The following is a 21,226-nucleotide window of genomic DNA, read 5'->3' on the forward strand; positions in this document are numbered from 1 at the left end:
GATTGGAGCTGGTTTTGTAGAAAGCACCGGTACAGTTTGGTTTGCAAAATTTTTTTTTAATTTCAGTTTTCGAACAAATTTAAATACATCTACATGTATACTGGTGAAATCAGGTAATTTTGTAGGGCAAAAACTCAAGCCCCTACTGAGAACTTTAGTATCAATTTCAGACAGTTCGAGATCAGACAAGTTGATAATTGATACATTGTCATTGATAGCAAAATTAGATGTACATTCTGTCACGATAGGAGGTAGACTCAGTTCTTCAGATTCCGGGCTGCAGAGCGAGTGGTGGCTCCTTCCCTTGGATTTTCGTTTGTTGCCCCCCCTCCTGGTTTTTTTGAATTTTGTGGGACATAGTTCGTACGATTCCCTTTGCGGTAACGTACCATTTCCTCTAAAAAAGAGGATGAGTTTGTTTTGTGTAACGTATTGGTTATAGTCGGATCAGTTTCTTCTTCATTAGTGGTCTCACTGTGTATACTAGATACATCCGATCCACTGGTTGAAGGTACTGTGCTAGCTGGTTTAGGAGGTTTGGTGACATTTGATTGTTTCGGTTGTATGTCGTCAAACTTTTTTGCAAACGTGAAAACTCTGCCATTTTTATAATCATTGTCGTCTCTTTTTAATTTGCGCAATTTCTTCTCCTTGATATACAGTTGGTGTGCATTAAGCACATCTTTCAGAATTTTATAGTTTTTGGCAGTTGCCTCCTCTAGGTTTAGACCTTTGATTTCTGTCTCTAATTTGTCTATTTCTTGTAACAACAGCTCTCTTTTTCTATCTGCATGTCGTATCAAAATGTCCATCATTCTATATGATGATGAAAGATTCAATTCTTCCCATTCTTTCAAAAGGTCTGTATCTAGGTCTTCAAAGGTGGGGAAAATGATAATTCGTAGTCCACGTGGGACTTGTTTGATATCCAAGTATCGTTTTAAGATAATGGAGTCCCACCACCTGGACACTTCCTGTTTGCGTGCCCGTTCTAATTTTATGAATTTCAGTTTGAGACCTTCCTTTTCATCATTTTTGTTAGAATGAGGCACCTTCTGTGCCGAACCAGTGAAGAGTTCTTGAAGTAGAGCGTTTCTTTCTGCCTCAAATGTTTCCATCACCGAGGCAGACAGAGTCAGATATTCTATGAGATAGTAATGTTAGATTATTGGTATTTTTTTGAAAGTATTTAGAACTGATCCGACAAATATCCCAATCTGAAGAACTGAGTGCTACCCTCCACATAAATTGTCATCAACAAGAAACTGGGGTAGTAATGTATCAGAGGATGCACATCATAGCAATTATTGACATCAAATTGGGTGTATAGTAATACTTGCCGGAGAAACAGTGAAAGCAATAACAAATTGGATAAGTGGTGCCGCTCGGGATTAGAAAGCACCCTACTACCTGAGTGCTGAATTATACGTATCATGCAATGCAATCCCCGTAATTAACAGATTTTGTACATAAATTAATCCCGGCACTCTAAAGTCAACTAAAAAAAATTATATTCGTGGTCTATCTTCTCTATAGTAATAGGTATAGTATTTTAGACTCTTCTAAACCTGACATTACCCTAGTTTTATATTTTTTCTGATAAAACCGAATCAATACCACTTTTTTCTGTTTGTTATTATCAGTAGAAATTACTGGGGAAGATCTGTTACTGCCTACAGACAACTATACAATTATCAGAAGACTTTCTTGCGACAAGACTTGTCTCTTCGAAACTTTACTAGGTTCTAAAATCCTTGGGTATTTATAATCTCTTTCCTCTTAATTTGTTTAATTTACATTTCGCCTATAAGTACATTTAATAGTGTGTTGCTGTTTATTGTCTATTTCCTAAACCTCTGCTCTCCATTATATACTCTTAACAGAACCATACTGTACGTCAGAATCCTCGTTCGAAATTATTTACATTGAACATTACACGTCAACAGAAGTTCAATTTATGCTTGACTTATAAAGCGTCCAAAGACTCTTCCTATAGGTCAGTACTCACATTCCACTTTGGGATTCAACGTTCTACTCTCTTTACACTGTGATGTGGTGATGGGGACAATCCATCCTCTAATCTAATTACTCTACTGGTCACCTCACTCTCTTGTTTCATTTCCATATTAGCACTATTCAAAACCAACTCACGTTTTTCTCTCTTTCTCTTCTCCCATTCTTCTTATCTTATAAACTCCCATATCTTGTGTATTTCCCATAATGGAACTGATAATAACAGATTGAACCAAATCACTAAATGTACAAATCGACAAACTGACGGTGTCTGGTGTAAACTAAGATCTTGACATTCTCTTCACAGCCCTGAGGAAGTCACTATACGTGACGAAACACGTGTCGGCTGTCATCCATCTGTATCAAGATTCAGAAAACTGAATTCCCCTTCTCATGAAATAATAACTAGAACTAAATACACTAGGGAGTTCTGATGATTTTTTGCTCATGAATGTGTTTTTCCTTTCTGTAAAAATTGTGTATTAAATTACTTTCTGACATATACTTTCGTGAGGACCTAATATGTTCCGCAGCCAGTTTTTCATTATTGTCATTGTGTCCTTCACTTTTTTGGCTAATAACCATTAAGAGTATTAGTTGACTTTAGAGTGCCGGGATTAATTTATGTACAAAATCTGTTAATTACGGGGATTGCATTGCATGATACGTATAATTCAGCACTCAGGTAGTAGGGTGCTTTCTAATCCCGAGCGGCACCACTTATCCAATTTGTTACCGTTTTCACTGTTTCTCCGGCAAGTATTACTATACACCCAATTTGATGTCAATAATTGCTATGATGTGCATCCTCTGATACATTACTACCCCAGTTTCTTGTTGATGACAATTTATGTGGAGGGTAGCACTCAGTTCTTCAGATTGGGATATTTGTCGGATCAGTTCTAAATACTTTAAAAAAAATACCAATAATCTAACATTACTATCTCATAGAATATCTGACTCTGTCTGCCTCGGTGATGGAAACATTTGAGGCAGAAAGAAACGCTCTACTTCAGGAACTCTTCACTGGTTCGGCACAGAAGGTGCCTCATTCTAACAAAAAAGATGAAAAGGAAGTTCTCAAACTGAAATTCATAAAATTAGAACGGGCACGCAAACAGGAAGTGTCCAGGTGGTGGGACTCCATTATCTTAAAACGATACTTGGATATCAAACAAGTCCCACGTGGACTACGAATTATCATTTTCCCCACCTTTGAAGATCTAGATACAGACCTTTTGAAAGAATGGGAAGAATTGAATCTTTCATCATCATATAGAATGATGGACATTTTGATACGACATGCAGATAGAAAAAGAGAGCTGTTGTTACAAGAAATAGACAAATTAGAGACATAAATCAAAGGTCTAAACCTAGAGGAGGCAACTGCCAAAAACTATAAAATTCTGAAAGATGTGCTTAATGCACACCAACTGTATATCAAGGAGAAGAAATTGCGCAAATTAAAAAGAGACGACAATGATTATAAAAATGGCAGAGTTTTCACGTTTGCAAAAAAGTTTGACGACATACAACCGAAACAATCAAATGTCACCAAACCTCCTAAACCATCTAGCACAGTACCTTCAACCAGTGGATCGGATGTATCTAGTATACACAGTGAGACCACTAATGAAGAAGAAACTGATCCGACTATAACCGATACATTACACAAAACAAACTCATCCTCTTTTTTAGAGGAAATGGTACGTTACCGCAAAGGGAATCGTACGAACTATGTCCCACAAAATTCAAAAAAACCAGGAGGGGGGGCAACAAACGAAAATCCAAGGGAAGGAGCCACCACTCGCTCTGCAGCCCGGAATCTGAAGAACTGAGTCTACCTCCTATCGTGACAGAATGTACATCTAATTTTGCTATCAATGACAATGTATCAATTATCAACTTGTCTGATCTCGAACTGTCTGAAATTGATACTAAAGTTCTCAGTAGGGGCTTGAGTTTTTGCCCTACAAAATTACCTGATTTCACCAGTATACATGTAGATGTATTTAAATTTGTTCGAAAACTGAAATTAAAAAATTTTTTTGCAAACCAAACTGTACCGGTGCTTTCTACAAAACCAGCTCCAATCCCCTGTAACAAAACTATTAAAGAAATACAAGACATACATCTCTTACTATCCCTTGACGACCTCTCCGACACACCCCCCACTCTGACTGACGTTCTTTTAGATTTAGACATCATGCCTGATTTATCTTTGGACAGTGGTCTTAAACAAAAGTCCACATTTATGCCCAACTTACATGCTGATAATGTGGTAGATACCTTCCACAAAGCGGTAACATCCGATCTCTATAGACTTGAAGATAGATACAATCGCAACCGTGGACACATTACGTATAACCTCAGTAAGGAAGAAAACAAGGCTCTAAAAAATCTTACAACAAAGCAAGATGTTATCTTTAAGGAAGCAGACAAAGGTGGAAATATTGTCGTCATGCGTGATAGTGACTACATACGAGAGATTGAAAGACAACTAATGGGTGAATTGTCTTATACAAAGTTACTAGGGAATCCCTTAAAAGAGATTACATCACTAATGTGCACCAAATTGACAGCTTGGCGGGAATCAGGTCTCATCTCTGAAGTGGAATATAGATACCTCTATAACCCAACGCCACGGTCTCCCTGCATTTACATGTTACCGAAGGTACACAAACCAAGTGTCTTTCCTCCGGGTCGACCAATAATATCCGGGATAGGTTCCCCTACGGAACACATCTCAGAATACGTAGATGTCTTTCTACAACCGTTGGTACACAACCTTCCCTCTTATATAAGGGATACCGGAGACCTACTGAGTAAACTAGAAGACATGGAGTGGACTAATGACCTTACATTTGTAACGATGGATGTATGTTCTTTATACACTTGTATCCCACTAGAAAAAGGCCTCTCAGCCCTAGCGGATTGTCTCTCACATAGGGATGCCACATTTTGGGAACACACTCAAATGATCCTAGATCTAACCCATCTCATCTTAGAAAACAATGTTTTCCTACATCAAGACATCTGGTACAAACAGACAGTTGGGGTAGCAATGGGATCAAAATTTTCCCCTTCATATGCGAATCTCTATATGGGTAATTTTGAACTAAACCATGTATGGAAAAAGTCTGATACTCGCCTCATAGAACATATAGTCTATTGGGGTCGGTACATAGACGACATCTTCATTCTCTGGTCCGGTGGTGAAGAACTATTCTCAGAATTACTAACACATCTTAATGATAACACCTACAATCTCAACTTCACACATAAGATCAGCCAACGAGAAATATAATTTTTAGACTTAATTCTATATGTGAAAGATAAGAAAATCATCTCAAGACTCTTTAGGAAACCAACAGCTTGCAATGCGGTACTACACGCCAACAGTGCACATCCCAAGTCCCAAATCAACTCTATCCCCATGGGGGAAATGACCAGACTAAAGAGAAACTGTAGTGACAACTCAGTTTTCAGGATGGAACTTGACAAATTGGAAAACAGATTCACCATAAGGGGATACCCTAGGACTGTCTTAGATCACGCCAAAAACAAAATATTAAATACACCAAGATCTAAATTATTGTCATCTGGACGCAGAAACAAAAATAAGGATGGAGAACGAAAAATCGCCTTAGTGACAGACTACAATACACACAGTCACCAAATATACAATATTCTTCGGAAACATTGGCACATTCTAAAATTAGACACAACAATAGAGAAACATGTGACCAATAACCCGATGATTACTCACCGAAGAGGCACCACACTTAGAGAACTTCTTTGCCCTAGCTATCTACCACCTAAAAAGAAAGAACCAACCTGGCTACCTGCAAAACCTGCTGGTTTTTACAGATGTGCCACTTGCAATATGTGCCAATTCGCTGCTAATAAAACAACTGATTTCCAATACAACACTACAACAAAACATGGCATAAAACAATTCATAAACTGCAATACAAATTTTGTGGTATACTGCATCATTTGCTGCTGTGGACTAATATATGTGGGCAGCACAATTCGCCCTCTTAAGATTAGAATACAAGAACATCTAAGGGCAATACGTAGTAACCTGACTAGCTACCCACTAGCGGTCCATTTCAATTCCCATCACACTCTAGCAGAACTGAATAAAATTAGGTTCCATGGAATATCTCACACCACCTTAGGCACAAGGGGTGGTGACAGGACTCTTAATTTGAGGAAAACAGAGGCTCTGTGGATTATCAAATTACGAGCGGTAGAAATGGGCATTAATTTTGATAAGGAGATGCATGTTTTCTTAGCCTAAACACCAACTGAGAGAGGCATCATTCACTATGATAAATCTTAACTCACTGAAACTATGGAATGTTGTCAAAGATGTCCAAACATGTAAACTGTGAAAAGCATATGCCTTTTATCTCCTCCTTGTCTGTGTTATCGTAAAAATTAACTATATCGAGTTAATACCCTATGTATCATATTGCTTTGATCAGCTTAATGAACTGTGTTACTGATGTTAATGCTCTTCAAAGAATACGTGTATGTAACAGTACGCTCATGTATGGGCCCTAGTGGAATTGGACATGTAGTCTTATCTCTTCCTGTGTTCCGCTTTTTACTTTACTTGCAATTTCTTCTCTTTGATATCTCTATTTTCATCACTATTTGGCCTCACTACATATACTAAACACCTTAATGCGGTAAAAATGATTAATAATATGTACTCCATTTCTTCACTTCGATATTTCGATTTCTATCAATATTTGGCCTAACTACACACACCGAATATTTTAATACGGTAAAGAGGACAAAAAATTTGCACTCGTGTTCGCCGCAAATATATTTTATTACATTCCGAACAAGATCACACTAAATACCTTTTCCAAATTTACCTAGAATTACAACATGAAGTACCATGCGAAAACTGTTTTATGTGAACTTTAGTTACTAGAATTTTCAAAATATATGTGCCACCTTCCTAACTACGTATCCTTACTTGAAACATGAAGGAACATTTACTGTTCCAAGATGGCCACCTTTTTCCTCCCTCCTATCCTTTGGGACATAACCTATCCAGAACCACGTAGGTTACGATGGCCAATCATGGACTGTTTTAGTACTACAAACCTCTTTTTTCTATAAACAACTCGGATTGTTCTAAGATGGCCGCCCTCATTTTGACACCTTAACTTCAGATGGCCAATCATGGACCGTCTCTTTCCTTTTCTTACGTGTTTTGGAGCATGTAAATTTCGCGCCAAATTCGGATTCCCTAATATAAGAGGCTGCTATTTGTTGACCCTACGTCCATTGCCGATACGAAGGGACGGGGGTCAATTTCCGGGCAACAACCACCATACTAGGAGGTAAGCACATCTCAGATACCAACTCAAGGAATATTACTCGCTTAGGTAGATGGCCATGAGATATATTTCTCATTTCGGGTGCACTCCGACAATCATTATTTTCTACTAGTTATATTGTTGACAAAGAACTATTATTTCCCTCGACTAATATATCATAATACTAATATAGATGAGCTGCAACAACTACGTTCCAGCATCCCATTCATTATTATTTTTTCAACGGGAAACGAACGCATTATTACTGAATTACGTGTTGTCCATAATGCAATGTGATACTTGCTGATGACTTAGTAACAATCCTCAACTTTACGGTCTAATAATATACCGTCTTGTATTTCCCTTCTTTTTTTTGCGTATAATGAATATTGTGATTGGGTGAACACGAGAAGGCTATTAGTTAGCAAGATTATTGCTTAAAAACCAACTTACATACTTAGCTCATTTTATGGTTGTGACACCTCTTATGAACAGAATTTCATAATTGATGTCAGCATGAGATATATATATTTATTTATTTATTTTTTTTATTTTTTTTGAAGATCATTTACTTTTTTTTTTTTTTTTGAAACCGTTTATTGCAATCTCAAGAATATACAAGTATGGGCCTACAACCTTCCGGCCGGCCGCTAGAATGACAGGAGCATATGACATACGTTCAAAAACACTTGGCGTTGCAGAGAAGCAGAATCAGGAGGTATCAACGTCGTGGGCCACATCACTCTGACCCCACAATACGGTTTCATTTTATACAAACAACACGAAAAACCACACCCGCAAGGCAACCCGCAATCGAAAGTAACAGCACGTGCTCCCCGAATGGGGAACCCCAGCCATCCACAGGAGTCTAAAGAGGGGAAGGGGAACAGATCGAGGACTGGGGGAACTCTGTGCCCGGGGCTGGGGAAAGGAGTCAACTAAGGGGACGGGGCTGGTGAGGCAGCAGGCAGCAGTGGTGGCGCGCAGATACCCCCGCGGTAGGCGTTGCAGGGGCCCCATACTTTCACCCATGCCCCAGGCTTACCCCTCGCCACATACACCACCTTTTCTCGGAACATGCACCAATCCATGTGTTCTTTCCAGGCCGACACCGCCGGGGGCCTCTGGGATCCCCACAGTTGAGCAATGTCACGCTTAGCTATCATATATCCCAGAGTCACCCATCGCGTCTGCGGAATCGAGTAGTCAGTTGGTTCCCACACATTCAGCAGGCATCTCCTCGCTTCAGGCAGCAGCGTGACATGCGTAACCACTCGCAGGACCTCATGCACACCACGCCAGAATCGCTCCACCTTCGGGCATTCCCACAAAATATGCAAAAAAGTAGCCAAAGCCCCACACCCACGCTTACACAACCCATCCTCAGCATAGCCCATACGCAGAAGCCTTGGCCCCGTCATGTAAACCCGGTGGAGTATCTTAAGCTGGACGAAGCGAAGGCGAGCCGGTATGGCCACCTCCTTCGGAGAGGCCACCGCGGAAATCCAGTCCTCGTCGTCCAACTCCAGCCCATCGGCAACCCAAGCCTCGCGGAGGCCAGTCAGCAAGCCCGAGCGGTCATTAATCAATTTTTTGTAAATAAGGGAGATCGTGCTGTCCGGAACGTGGCCATCCAGCACTCTATCCTCCAGGGGGGAAGACTCCGGGATGGAGGCGACGTCTGGGAAGACGGAGCCCAGTGCGTGACGGAACTGCAAGTACCGAAAGTATTCACTGCCCTGCAGCTGAAACTCCGTCTGCAGCGTCTCGAATGTTTTAAATCCCCCCCTCGTCCAGAGATCCCCCACTTTACTGATGCCTATCGTGTCCCACTTCTCGAAGCCCTTCGAGGTCCACAGGGAGCCCAATCTCTCAGACGCGTACAACGGTGATGCCCGGGTCAAACGGTCCTTCCACCCCATAGCTGCGTTAGCCGCGTGCCATACTCGCACCATGACACGCGTAGGTCCCGTCAGGCGGGGGTCGGGCGCGCCAGAGTAGAGCGCTCGATTATAGTCGCCACCAGGCAGGAGCATCTTGTCCATTTCAAATGCCGGGTTTAAGGCGGGCCCGTAAAGGCCATGATTAATTGCAGCTAGCTGGGAGGCCCAGTAATACCGTTTAATATCCGGGAGGGCAATCCCCCCGTCGTACCATGGGAGCGTCAACTTCGCCAGGGCAATACGCGGCCTCCCGTCCCAGAACAGGCGGCGCTGTAGACTCTCCACCTCACGGAAGTAGCGCGCCGGGACTAAATCCATAGTGTTCTGGAGAGCGTACAGGAAGCGTGGCAACGACATCATCTTAAACAATGCCGCCCGGCCGAGCGGCGAAAGCGGCAGGCGCCGCCAGCGCGCGACGTCCTCCTTCAAGCGCTGGAGGGGGGGAAGCAAATTCTGCTCGTAGCGGGCCTCCGGGTCCAGAGTAATATAAACACCCAGGTACCGAAACCCCTGGGAGGCAATCTGGATCGGACAGCCCCGCGGGAGGACGGGAGCCTCCCCGGAAAGCACATACACACATGATTTAGCCCAGTTGATGACAAGGCATGAGCTGCGGCCGAATGAGCGCAAAACATCAACCAGGACAATCAGTGATTTACGCGGGGAGGCTAGGTACAAAAGGATATCGTCAGCGTATAGGGACACGCGGTCCTCATACTCGGGGGTCCAACGGAGACCACGGATGGAAGGGTGCCACCGCAGCCACTCCGCCAGGGGTTCCAAGGCCAGCGCGAACAGGAGCGGCGACAAGGGGCAGCCCTGTCGCGTGCCCCGTCCCAGCTCGAATGGGACCGATACTCTTCCATTCACCACCACCTGCGCCAATGGGCCCGAATACAACAATTTGACCCAGCTGATGAACCCCGGGCCAAATCCAAACTTCGCCAGCATCGCCCAAATGTATGGCCACTCGAGCGTGTCAAACGCCATGGTGGCGTCTAAGGACGCCAATACGGCCGGCTCCCGCACAAACGGGACACGCGCGAGCACCCCGTGCAAGCGCCGCAGATTAAGGGCCGTGTTGCGATGGGGAATAAAGCCGGACTGGTCTTGGTGGACCAGATCGCCCACCACGCCGACCAGCCGGTTGGCTAGCACCTTGGCGAGGATTTTGGGCTCCGCATTCAAGAGCGAGATAGGCCGATAGGATGTAACCCGGTCTCGGGGTCTCCCTTCCTTGTGGATCACCACGATTGTAGCCAGACGCTGGACCGGCGGGAGGGAGCCCAGCGAGTGGGCCGCCAGGAACATCGCGCGGAGGTGGGGTGCCAGTACATCCGGTCGCAGCTTATACAACTCGATAGGGATGCCGTTCGGGCCCATGGCCTTGCCGGATGCGACCGAGCGTATGGCGAGGGCAATTTCGTCGGAGGTAGGAGCGGCATCTAACGACACCCTGTCCTCCACCGAAAGGGAAGGCAGCGCGATATCCCTAAGCAGGGCATGGGAATCCTCCTCCGAGCAGGGAGAAACCGGGGAATACACCTCGCGGAAATAATCCGCGAAACAAGAGACAATGTCTTCTGGCTCGGTGACACGCACACCATCCATCCTCTCAATCAGCGGGACCACACGACTCTCTCTCTCTTTTTTATCCAACCACGCAAGCAGTTTACCAGCCTTATCACCCACATCATACAGTCGCCCCTGTTGCTCTCTATAGAGGCCCCTGGCCGCCTCCGTGACGAGGGCCCTGTAGGCCGCCTGCTTAAGCTGTAGGACATGTAGTGCAGCATCCGTCACCCCACCCTCTAGATCACCCTCCAATTCAGCAATTTCGGCCTCCACCCGGGTCACCTCCTCCTGCTCGCGCCTCCGGGCATGGGAGATAAAGGAGAGGGCCTCCCCTCTAAGAACTGTCTTGAAGGCTTCCCACAGGGAGATAGCCGAAGGGACGGACCCCACATTCTCATCAAAATACCGCTGCAAGGATTTAATCAAAGCAGCGCGAATGGTGGGGTCGCGCAGGTACCAGGCGTTGATTGGAGCTACCCTGCCCTCCCCCCTCGGGAAGACATCAAAGTGCAACAGGAGCGGGGAGTGATCTGAAATACCCCGCGCCAAATGGCGCACCTCTCCTACCCTCCCCACATAGGCCGCAGGGACAAGGACATAATCAAGCCGTGAGAGGCTACCATGGGCACCCGAGTGGAAAGTGTACTGCAGCTGCGTGGGATGTTTTAAGCGCCAGCAGTCCACCAATCCCAGTGTATCTAAGAAGCCGGACAGCCACGCCTGCGCCCGGGGGAGGTCCCTAGGGGGGTGGCGATCCACGGTCCCAGAAACCACCGCATTGAAGTCCCCCCCAACCACTAGAAGCCCCCCCCGGAAGGTCAAGAAGGAGGCGCCCCAGGTCTGCAAAAGTGGTAGACTGTAACCCCGGTGGGACGTACACTGATACAAAGACAACTACTTTGCCCTCCATTCTCCCCACTAAGACAGTGTAGCGTCCCCTCTCATCATGGCGCACCTCGTCTATTTCCAACGGGAGCGAGTTCTTCACCATGATGCCCACCCCCCGTGAGCCCGACGTGAAGCCCGAGTGGGCCACCAAACGATAGCCACGCCGATTCATGGCGCAAAAGGAATTACCAATAAGGTGTGTCTCCTGCAGAAAGACCACATCTGGCGAAATTCGTTTCAGATACTGCAGGACCACACCTCGCTTGATCATATCCCCCAGTCCATTAACGTTCCAAGACAATAAAGTCAGGTCCCTACCCCCCATCACATACAGAAGCCATCATTCGTCCCCCCGAGAGCACCTTAAAAACACCAATACAATAAAGGGTTTGCCTTGCGGTAAAAACAAACAACACCCCACCCCAACCCACCCATCCCAACAGAACTCCCCCCTCCCTGCACCCCTGCATGAGCCCAAACAGCCCCCCCAAAGTGCAGTGTGCCTGTCGCCCCATAAATGATTAAACTAACTAGTCCCCCAGAGGAGGAGGGAGAGCCCCCAGGAGACCCCGTATTACCTCCACAGGAGGGGAACTTACACGAACAGTCAAAAGTTACGATAATGTTGTCCAGAGCGAGGCCTACTATTAGTCCCTCAGTCCTGATCCGGCGAGCCCTCCCCTCCAACCGCGCCCCCCTCACCCCCCGGCCCCGATCCCCGGACAAAGAGTCCAACCAGTCCCCGGCCGCTTCGGGACGATCAAAAAAGTGCGTGCGGCCATCCACCTCCACCCGCAACTTAGCTGGAAAAAGCATCGCATACTTGAGGTTCAGGTCCCGTAGACGACGTTTGACTCCGAGAAAGCTCAGTCTCTGCTTCTGGACCGCTGGGGTGAAATCAGGATAGAAGTTTACGTCCATATTGTCGAGTCTGACCGGTCCTTGTAGCCTAGAAGTCTGCAGGATAGCGTCTCTGTCCCGAAAGTTGAAAATCCGGGCAATGAGAGGCCTCGGAGGGGCTCCGGCCTTAGGTCTTCCTCCGGGAACCCTCTGGGCACGTTCCACCGCAAAGAATTTACTCAGCCCCCGGGGCTGGAGATGGGTGAGAATCAGGTCCTCCACAAACAGGTCCGCCGCCGCCTCCTCACGTCCCTCCGGCACCCCGACAATGCGGACATTGTTCCTCCGGGCCCGACCCTCGGAATCCTCCAGTCGACGATCCATCAGGGCGCTCGCCTGGCCAAGCCGGCGCACCTCCTTTTGGAGGGCCGCCACGTCCGTTGTGAGGCCCGAGGTGGTGTGGGCCAAAGAATCGACCCGGTCATTGGTCTTGGATAGATCGGCCCTCACCAGGCCAACATCCACGTGGACCGAGTCAATCTTCTGCGCCAGTGTGTCAAAGCGCTGGTCCACCGAGGCCTTCATCTCGGCGATAGCGCCCATGACATCTCGCAGGGTCAGATCCGCGGGCAGAGCAGGAGCATCAGTCGGGCCCTCAGGGGACCTACGCGGCACCTCGGGAGATCCCTTCTGGAGGGTGTAGCGGTCCATGTTGTTGGACTGATGGGCTGCGCCACGGCGGGTCGATTTCACCTTTGCCCGGTCGCCATCTTGCTTTGTGGACATGGTTTCAGTCCCCAAATCGTGCCAATCACCTCGGAAAAGGCCAACAAACCAGTTCACGGGCTCCGGGGGGGGGCAACCACAGGTCCACAGGACGGATCACAGCCGGCGGGCCGGCAGGGCACCCCAACGAGGCCACACCACCGCACACCGCCCCGCAACCCAACCTCGCCTACGCAGCAAGGAGGGTGCAAAAGTGAAAGTGCGGGGTACGCGAGTCGCCCAGCCCTGCCCGCCGCTGTTGATCACTTTGTCTCCGGATCGCCCCACAACTCCAATCCGGGGGGCCGGCGTGGAGAAGGCCGCAAACCTCAATCGGTGCTCCCGCCGGTGTCCGAGGTCCAATTTGGAAGCGGAAAACGGGTGACACCTCAGCTCGGGCTCACCAACACAGTCCCCTCATCTAGGACAGGATATTGTCAGGATTTATGTAGGAGGTCACGGAGGTCCTCGGGAGCCTCGCACCTACGCGGCCATCTTGGTTGCGCGCTAGGCTCCTCCCCCCAGATATATATTTTTTTTTTAAAATAATATCATGTGGGGCATGCTGTGTCTTTTAACGATTTATCTTCAAATTTTAAACAATGCATTTTCGTTCTGCACTGTTTTTTGCAGGGCTTACCAGAGCCGGTTTGTGCACTTCACCTAATACGTTGAAGCCAACAAACAACTTACTAAGTAAGGAGGCCTCTTATATTAGGTCCTTTTAACATATAATATATCCTTGGATGAACTTATTTCTCCATTATTTATTTTCTTTATTTAGAAATTACCACATAGACGACCACGCGAAGACCGTTCCATCAATTTTGTCTCACAAATCAATTTTATATCACGGTGCAGCATCCCTGAATATTGGGTATTGTATATAAGATCCTTAACTTCTAGAGTAAAAAGTGTCTATTTTTTATACACATACTTATTGTTGTTTTATATCATCTCCAGAAACCTTGGTGGAGACTCGTTCTTTTCCAAACAAGCTGTAATCCATCAATAACTTTCACTGAGATTTGAACAACTTTCGCCTAAGGTTACATGAATCAGAAGTGTGAAAAAATTTCTATTCGTGGTCTATCTTCTCTATAGTAATAGGTATAGTATTTTAGACTCTTCTAAACCTGACATTACCCTAGTTTTATATTTTTTCTGATAAAACCGAATCAATACCACTTTTTTCTGTTTGTTATTATCAGTAGAAATTACTGGGGAAGATCTGTTACTGCCTACAGACAACTATACAATTATCAGAAGACTTTCTTGCGACAAGACTTGTCTCTTCGAAACTTTACTAGGTTCTAAAATCCTTGGGTATTTATAATCTCTTTCCTCTTAATTTGTTTAATTTACATTTCGCCTATAAGTACATTTAATAGTGTGTTGCTGTTTATTGTCTATTTCCTAAACCTCTGCTCTCCATTATATACTCTTAACAGAACCATACTGTACGTCAGAATCCTCGTTCGAAATTATTTACATTGAACATTACACGTCAACAGAAGTTCAATTTATGCTTGATTTATAAAGCGTCCAAAGACTCTTCCTATAGGTCAGTACTCACATTCCACTTTGGGATTCAACGTTCTACTCTCTTTACACTGTGATGTGGTGATGGGGACAATCCATCCTCTAATCTAATTACTCTACTGGTCACCTCACTCTCTTGTTTCATTTCCATATTAGCACTATTCAAAACCAACTCACGTTTTTCTCTCTTTCTCTTCTCCCACTCTTCTTATCTTATAAACTCCCATATCTTGTGTATTTCCCATAATGGAACTGATAATAACAGATTGAACCAAATCACTAAATGTACAAATCGACACACTGACGGTGTCTGGTGTAAACTAAGATCTTGACATTCTCTTCACAGCCCTGAGGAAGTCACTATACGTGACGAAACACGTGTCGGCTGTCATCCATCTGTATCAAGATTCAGAAAACTGAATTCCCCTTCTCATGAAATAACAACTAGAACTAAATACACTAGGGAGTTCTGATGATTTTTTGCTCATGAATGTGTTTTTCCTTTCTGTAAAAATTGTGTATTAAATTACTTTCTGACATATACTTTCGTGAGGACCTAATATGTTCCGCAGCCAGTTTTTCATTATTGTCATTGTGTCCTTCACTTTTTTGGCTAATAACCATTAAGAGTATTGGTTGACTTTAGAGTGCCGGGATTAATTTATGTACAATAACTTGCTTCATATGTCAATGGTAATATGATAAAAAGTGACAGGCCAACTAAAAATGGAACTGCAGTGAAAAATACCAAATTAGCTGTGGGCGAAATTGGCTTTGAAATATGTTTGGGACACGTGCCTATTTTGGGGGTGGCTAAAAATATATGATTATACTAGTAGATTGCTACACATAATTCTTGTAGATTGAGAACTATACCACACACTGCTACATGTATTTCTGTTTATGTGATACTGAAAGGCAAAGTGACCTGCAACTAAGCTGATAACAGTGTGTTAAGGTGAAACAGATATTGATTGGCTTTTATAGGAATACTGTTAAAGGATTGGCGGATCAGGTGAGGTGCAAAATGAATCATCATAAGGATAATGGCTTGAAGGGAGTTGGGCATTGACTATTTGTACAGAGAGACAAATATAAGGAGGGGTGAATCTAAATGTTACAACTATTAAAAGTTGTGGAAAATAAAAGAATGTGATAAAAGTGGAAAATGTGCAAATCTGGAGTTTGGGAAACGTGTGTAGGATACCAAAACGGGAGACTTTAGAGTTATTAAATCATGTTTTGAGTGGCGTAAATGATTGTTTTATGTGGTACAATTTGGTATAATTCATGCGTACATTTGCATGTAAGGTTGTCTATATTTATATGTTTGAGAATTCTGTTACCATTTGCATGGAGAAACAGCAGTCTTCAAAATATACAAACATTTCTTGTGTTTTATAGGACTTTGGAATAATCTTCAGGCCTTCTGATCCTGCCTCCAGATCCTTTCTCTCCAGCCTTCAATATTTCCAGCCTCTAAGCATTGAACTCAACCGTGGAAACACGCAGAAACTGCTCTGACATGGCCCTGCAATGGTTCACATTCTATTTCACCATCTGCTATCTACTCATCTAGACTGGAACAACAATATCACATCAGCTCCTCATCTTCTGAGAAGTACCCAAGGTCTCTAATGTCCCCCTATGATCTTCAAACTGTGCTTAGAACAAACTCTACATGGAAACCCTTGGATCCATACTGACTGACTACAATGTCACAGTCATTCAGCTGCTGACACTCCACTGTACCTTAAAATGTCTTCTACCTATCATAAATGACTCCGGACCTGCTCCAGGCTAATCAATGTGTCAATGATAATGTTTCAAGTACATACCTAAAGCTCAACTGAACAAAGACTGAATTCCTAATGTTTGTCAACAGCTCTAAACAATTACAGATTTATGCCTAGCTCTTTAACTTGAATCTGGATGGCTTCAGCAACCATAAGACAAAGAATGCAAATCACTTGGATTCAGCCTGGACACAGATGTCATATTCAGAGAACATAAGACTAGGAAAATCAAGTACACATGGTACCAGCTGTCCATCCTGAAGAAAGCACCTCCAGTTTTTTCAGAAGCTGATTTCAGAACAATAGGGCAAGCCTTGGTCCTATTTCTCCTTGATCGAGGCAAATCTCTGTTCAGTAGCCACTCAGAAACTATGTTGCTCACCGTAAAAGAAGTCTTACATACTGTAGCATGTCTCAAGGGTGGGAAGATGTTTGACCACATCACTCTAACCCTCAAGGAACTACAGAGGCATCCCTCTAGATCAATATCATCTTCAAGATCAGCTGCATCTTCTTCAAGTCCATTACAAACATCACCCCTACATAGATGGACTATAAACTAACCAACTGTATTGGGCAGTGTCACAACAGGAGCGACTTTGCTAAATTGGAGATAAAGTGCTGCAAGAAGAAAAAAATTAAAGCATACCTTCTCCACCTGCACAAATTGAACCTGAAAGAACCGCTCATTTGCTTCAGTAATTCTTTAACCCTCCTGCAGCTGAAGACATGTCTTCAAATAGCATTACCTTCACCTCATAGTAGTATCTATCTTTTAGTAAGCAGAATGTTGGAAGCCATTCTGTTTAAGCGTTTAATTGGAAGCCTTTCACCTGAATATGTAAATTCCAAATATCGAAAACATATGTGTACAAATATCAAAACGTTATAGAATCAGTGAGGCGTTTTCATAGTTAAATGCTCTTATGCAGTGTCTTGAGGCTCTTACGCACTGCCTTCATCTTAAAATGACAAACAGAACAAAAATGGGTAGACACCAGGAGGTGAGATGATTGAACCAAGACAACCTGTTCCTTTCTTTGGGGCATCTACGTGTTTCTGCGTGCTAAGTAGGCAAAGGATGTACTCTTCCACTCTTTGCGATGCTGTAAGGAGTAGTGTATACTTAACTAGTGCTAATTAGTGCTTGCATAGTTGGCACACTTAAACCATTTCTTAAATTGCTTTTTGGCAATAATCCTAAGTTTAACTAAGTTACTCTTGAAAAGTGAAAGATTTACCTGACATGCATCCACACCACCGCCAAGGTTTCCTGCACACATCATCCGGGATGTGATAGAATCATCATACAGCTTGTTGCAGACGCTTTGGCTGATTATTTTAACTTTTGCCTCTTGCAGTACTCTTGCTAGATCACCTAGAAAAGTAAACTGAAGCTCTGGTAAGTTTATATCACTAGGTTTATATTGCACCCAACAGCAATATTTCTAAGTGGGGAATCCCTCAAAGACAAAGTCTGAAAAAATGGGACCATATACTGTATTAATAGTTTAGGAGAGTCAAGCACTATGTCTCTGCTGAACCAATACTAGTCTACATTTTTGCACTTTGCTGGAAAATCTCCTGCCTTCCCTATGTTCCAGTTCAGCCTTAAAAATAATTTAGCATTCTTCATAAAGAATAATTTAGGAGTATCCATTCATTTACAGTGTTCATGAATGGGGGATGAACACTTGAAATAGTCTTGGAAAGCAGTCGAGCCAAAGAAAATGTGAGGTGTCAAGCTATTCATTCTAGATTTATCAAATCAAATCAATCTTTATTTTATCAGCTATTAGCCTTACAATAGCATAGAACAATATTCACTTAAAAATAAATATGGTTAAAAACACATGGAACAGTAGCCCAAAATCTAGAAACCCATTTCACCTAGTAGAATCTAATAAAGGGTATGTTGTAGTCGTTCCAACATCTAATCAATCTGCATCTAGCTATCAACGTCTTGTCAAAGTGCAGGTGCTTATATAGATACAGAAAGTAAGAATATGGTTCAGATTACTTTCAAATTAATTCTAATACAATTTAACCTTTAAATAATAAAATCATTGCTACACTGTCCTTCAGTTAGCTGCATATTTTTACCATTGGCTCACATGCCTCTAGCATGTCACAGAAAGGATACAACTATCTTCGCACAGTAATAATAATTGTATAGCTAAATTAGAATGTGAACAAATTAAGCATGCTTCTCGCATAATCTGTTTTACAATTAAACAACAAATACAGTAACATTTGCAAATCGGTCAGGTGTCACCTAAGAACAGTTTCACTGGTGGCATCTTAACGTCCCCCGTACAGTTGAACATTTTAGTAACACTTGGTCATTTGTTGGCAGCAGTTAGCAACTCTTTCATACGTGGCCAAACTGCCAATAAATATGAAGCTATAGAGTTAAAAATAAATTAATTATCTATTCTAAAATAGAAGGGTAATATAGACCTAATAGAATGAATCCCTTACTGTCTAAATAGAGGCAGGGGCCATATTTTACGTGCAGAAACAGATTTTGTGCAAAAAACCAGAAGATGCGACATATTATCCTTCCCTCCAAATATACAATCGCAGAGTTCACTTCTCACGGGGCGTCTTGTACACCTACCAAGATATCCTCTGGTGGGCAAGGTTCCCAATCTGAACTTGATATGTAAAGTTCGATTCCGTTTGGGATAAATCAAATACAGATACAACGTACTACCTTGATCTTCCTGAATTTTAAAATATCCTCCCAGTATGTTGCCAGGTCTAATTGTGGAACGCTTCATCTCCCACTTTAACATTTTCTAATGATCCTTCACAAGCGTAAGTTTTCATTCCCTCACTGCTTGGCCCCATATATTGCAGTGCCTACTGCTTTCTGTTTATAGATTTGAAGAATTGTACTGATACTTTGTGCAGCTGCTTTTGTCTAAATTTTAATACGGTCCCCAAGGGCTGGGCTAAAACTGCACTTGTCTTCAATATCTGGTCCTTCCACCTGAGTTGTTCTGTAAACCGTATCCCCAAATAATAATAATGTTTGACATACTGAGTGTACTCCTCATTTATCATTAACCTTCTCTTTAGCCTAGGGAGTGGATTTAATGCCATACTCTTTGTTTTATTGCAATTAATGGTCAGAGTCTTCCTGCAGCCATAATCTGTGAATCTCACTATCAATCTGCATTCCCTTTTCTGTTTGTGCAAATAAGGTTTATATTTCTTGGGGAAATAAAGTATTGACAATGACCCTTCAAGTAAGAAGGCCAGAAATGTAGGTGCCCATTGTTAGACCTTTCAGCCTTAGGGTGGTCTTATCCCAATCTTTCTGTGTTTTGCCTCCACGTTTTTGCTGAATCTTTTTGTTGGCCTTAGGACTCTGAGCACTTTACCACTGCTAATTAGTACAAAAGTGCATGTGCTTCTCCTGTAAACATGTGTGTCATTGGTGTATACCTGATTGATCTAATTAATTTACTTGTAAGTCCCTTGTAAGGTGGTATACCATATAACCAGGACCTGTAAGTTAAATGCTACTCTTGGGCTGCAGCACTGATTGTACCACCCACAGAAGTTTCAAACCTGTCTAAGGCCTGCCACTACAGTGTCTGTGTGTGAAGTTAACTGCCACTTTGACTTGGCATTTAAAACTACTTGCCTAGCCTTAAACTCCCCTTTTATTACATATACGTCACCCCTAAGGTAGGCCCTAGGTAGCCCTAAGGTCAGGGTGGTATGTATATGTAAAAGGTAGGACATGTACTTTTGTTTTGCATGTCCTAGTAGTGACAAGCAGCCTATTTTGTTTTTTACCCCTGTGAGGCCTACTCCTCTCATAGGTTAACATTGGGAATTACTTAATACACTTTTAACCTGCAATTCCGGATCAGAGAGGAGTAGTTCTTTCATGTTTCTTATTTTTGGAATGGTACTGATAAATCCTACCTACTGGTGAAGTCGAATTTAACATTACAATTTTAGAAATGCCACTTTTAGAAAGTGGACATTTCTCTGCACTTACTGCTCTTTGTGCCTGACAGCCTGTTTCCAATACACGTCTGGGGTGGGTGACAGTTAAACTTTGTGCATTTTCTCTAGAAAGCCACAAACGGAGAAAGGATAGGTGTGTCTGAGTATCCATCTACATACATCTGCCTTGTGATGGCCTTGCCTGGACAGGATGGAAGGGAGGGGCTATCACTTCACTTGAATAGGTAGTGTCTTGCCCCCACACAAAGGGCTGATTTACTCCCCATAGACAGCATGCAGACAGGACAAGGCTGAAAAGGGAACCTGTGCACTTCAGAGAGCTGTTTTGAAGCTATCCCCCTATCGAAGGCTCTTTTGGGTATTAATACTGGAACTCTGACTCCCTAAAATCAGATACTTCTGGATCTTCAACCAAACCTCTCTCAGAAGGGGTGCAGTGCTTTCTAAAGAATTCATCTTTGGACTTCAGACTTGGAAGGCCTTCTTTTCTCTTGTGTTACCTTGCTGCCTGGTGCTCTCAGACTCTCCTGAAGGA

General features: G+C 43.6%; 1 pseudogene across 1 annotated transcript in view; it reads right to left on the minus strand.

Moving 5' to 3' along the window:
- The window catches only part of LOC146805717 (suppressor of tumorigenicity 14 protein homolog), a 402,115-nt pseudogene that overhangs the window by 62,347 nt on the left and 318,542 nt on the right, over positions 1–21,226 (minus strand). The window contains exon 17 of the transcript XR_014967890.1: positions 17,946–18,082. The product of XR_014967890.1 is annotated as a suppressor of tumorigenicity 14 protein homolog (transcript). The remainder of the gene's footprint in view (positions 1–17,945; positions 18,083–21,226) is intronic.

This window comes from Triturus cristatus, chromosome 8 (assembly GCF_964204655.1).
Source record: "Triturus cristatus chromosome 8, aTriCri1.1, whole genome shotgun sequence".
Taxonomy (NCBI): Eukaryota; Metazoa; Chordata; class Amphibia; order Caudata; family Salamandridae; genus Triturus; species Triturus cristatus.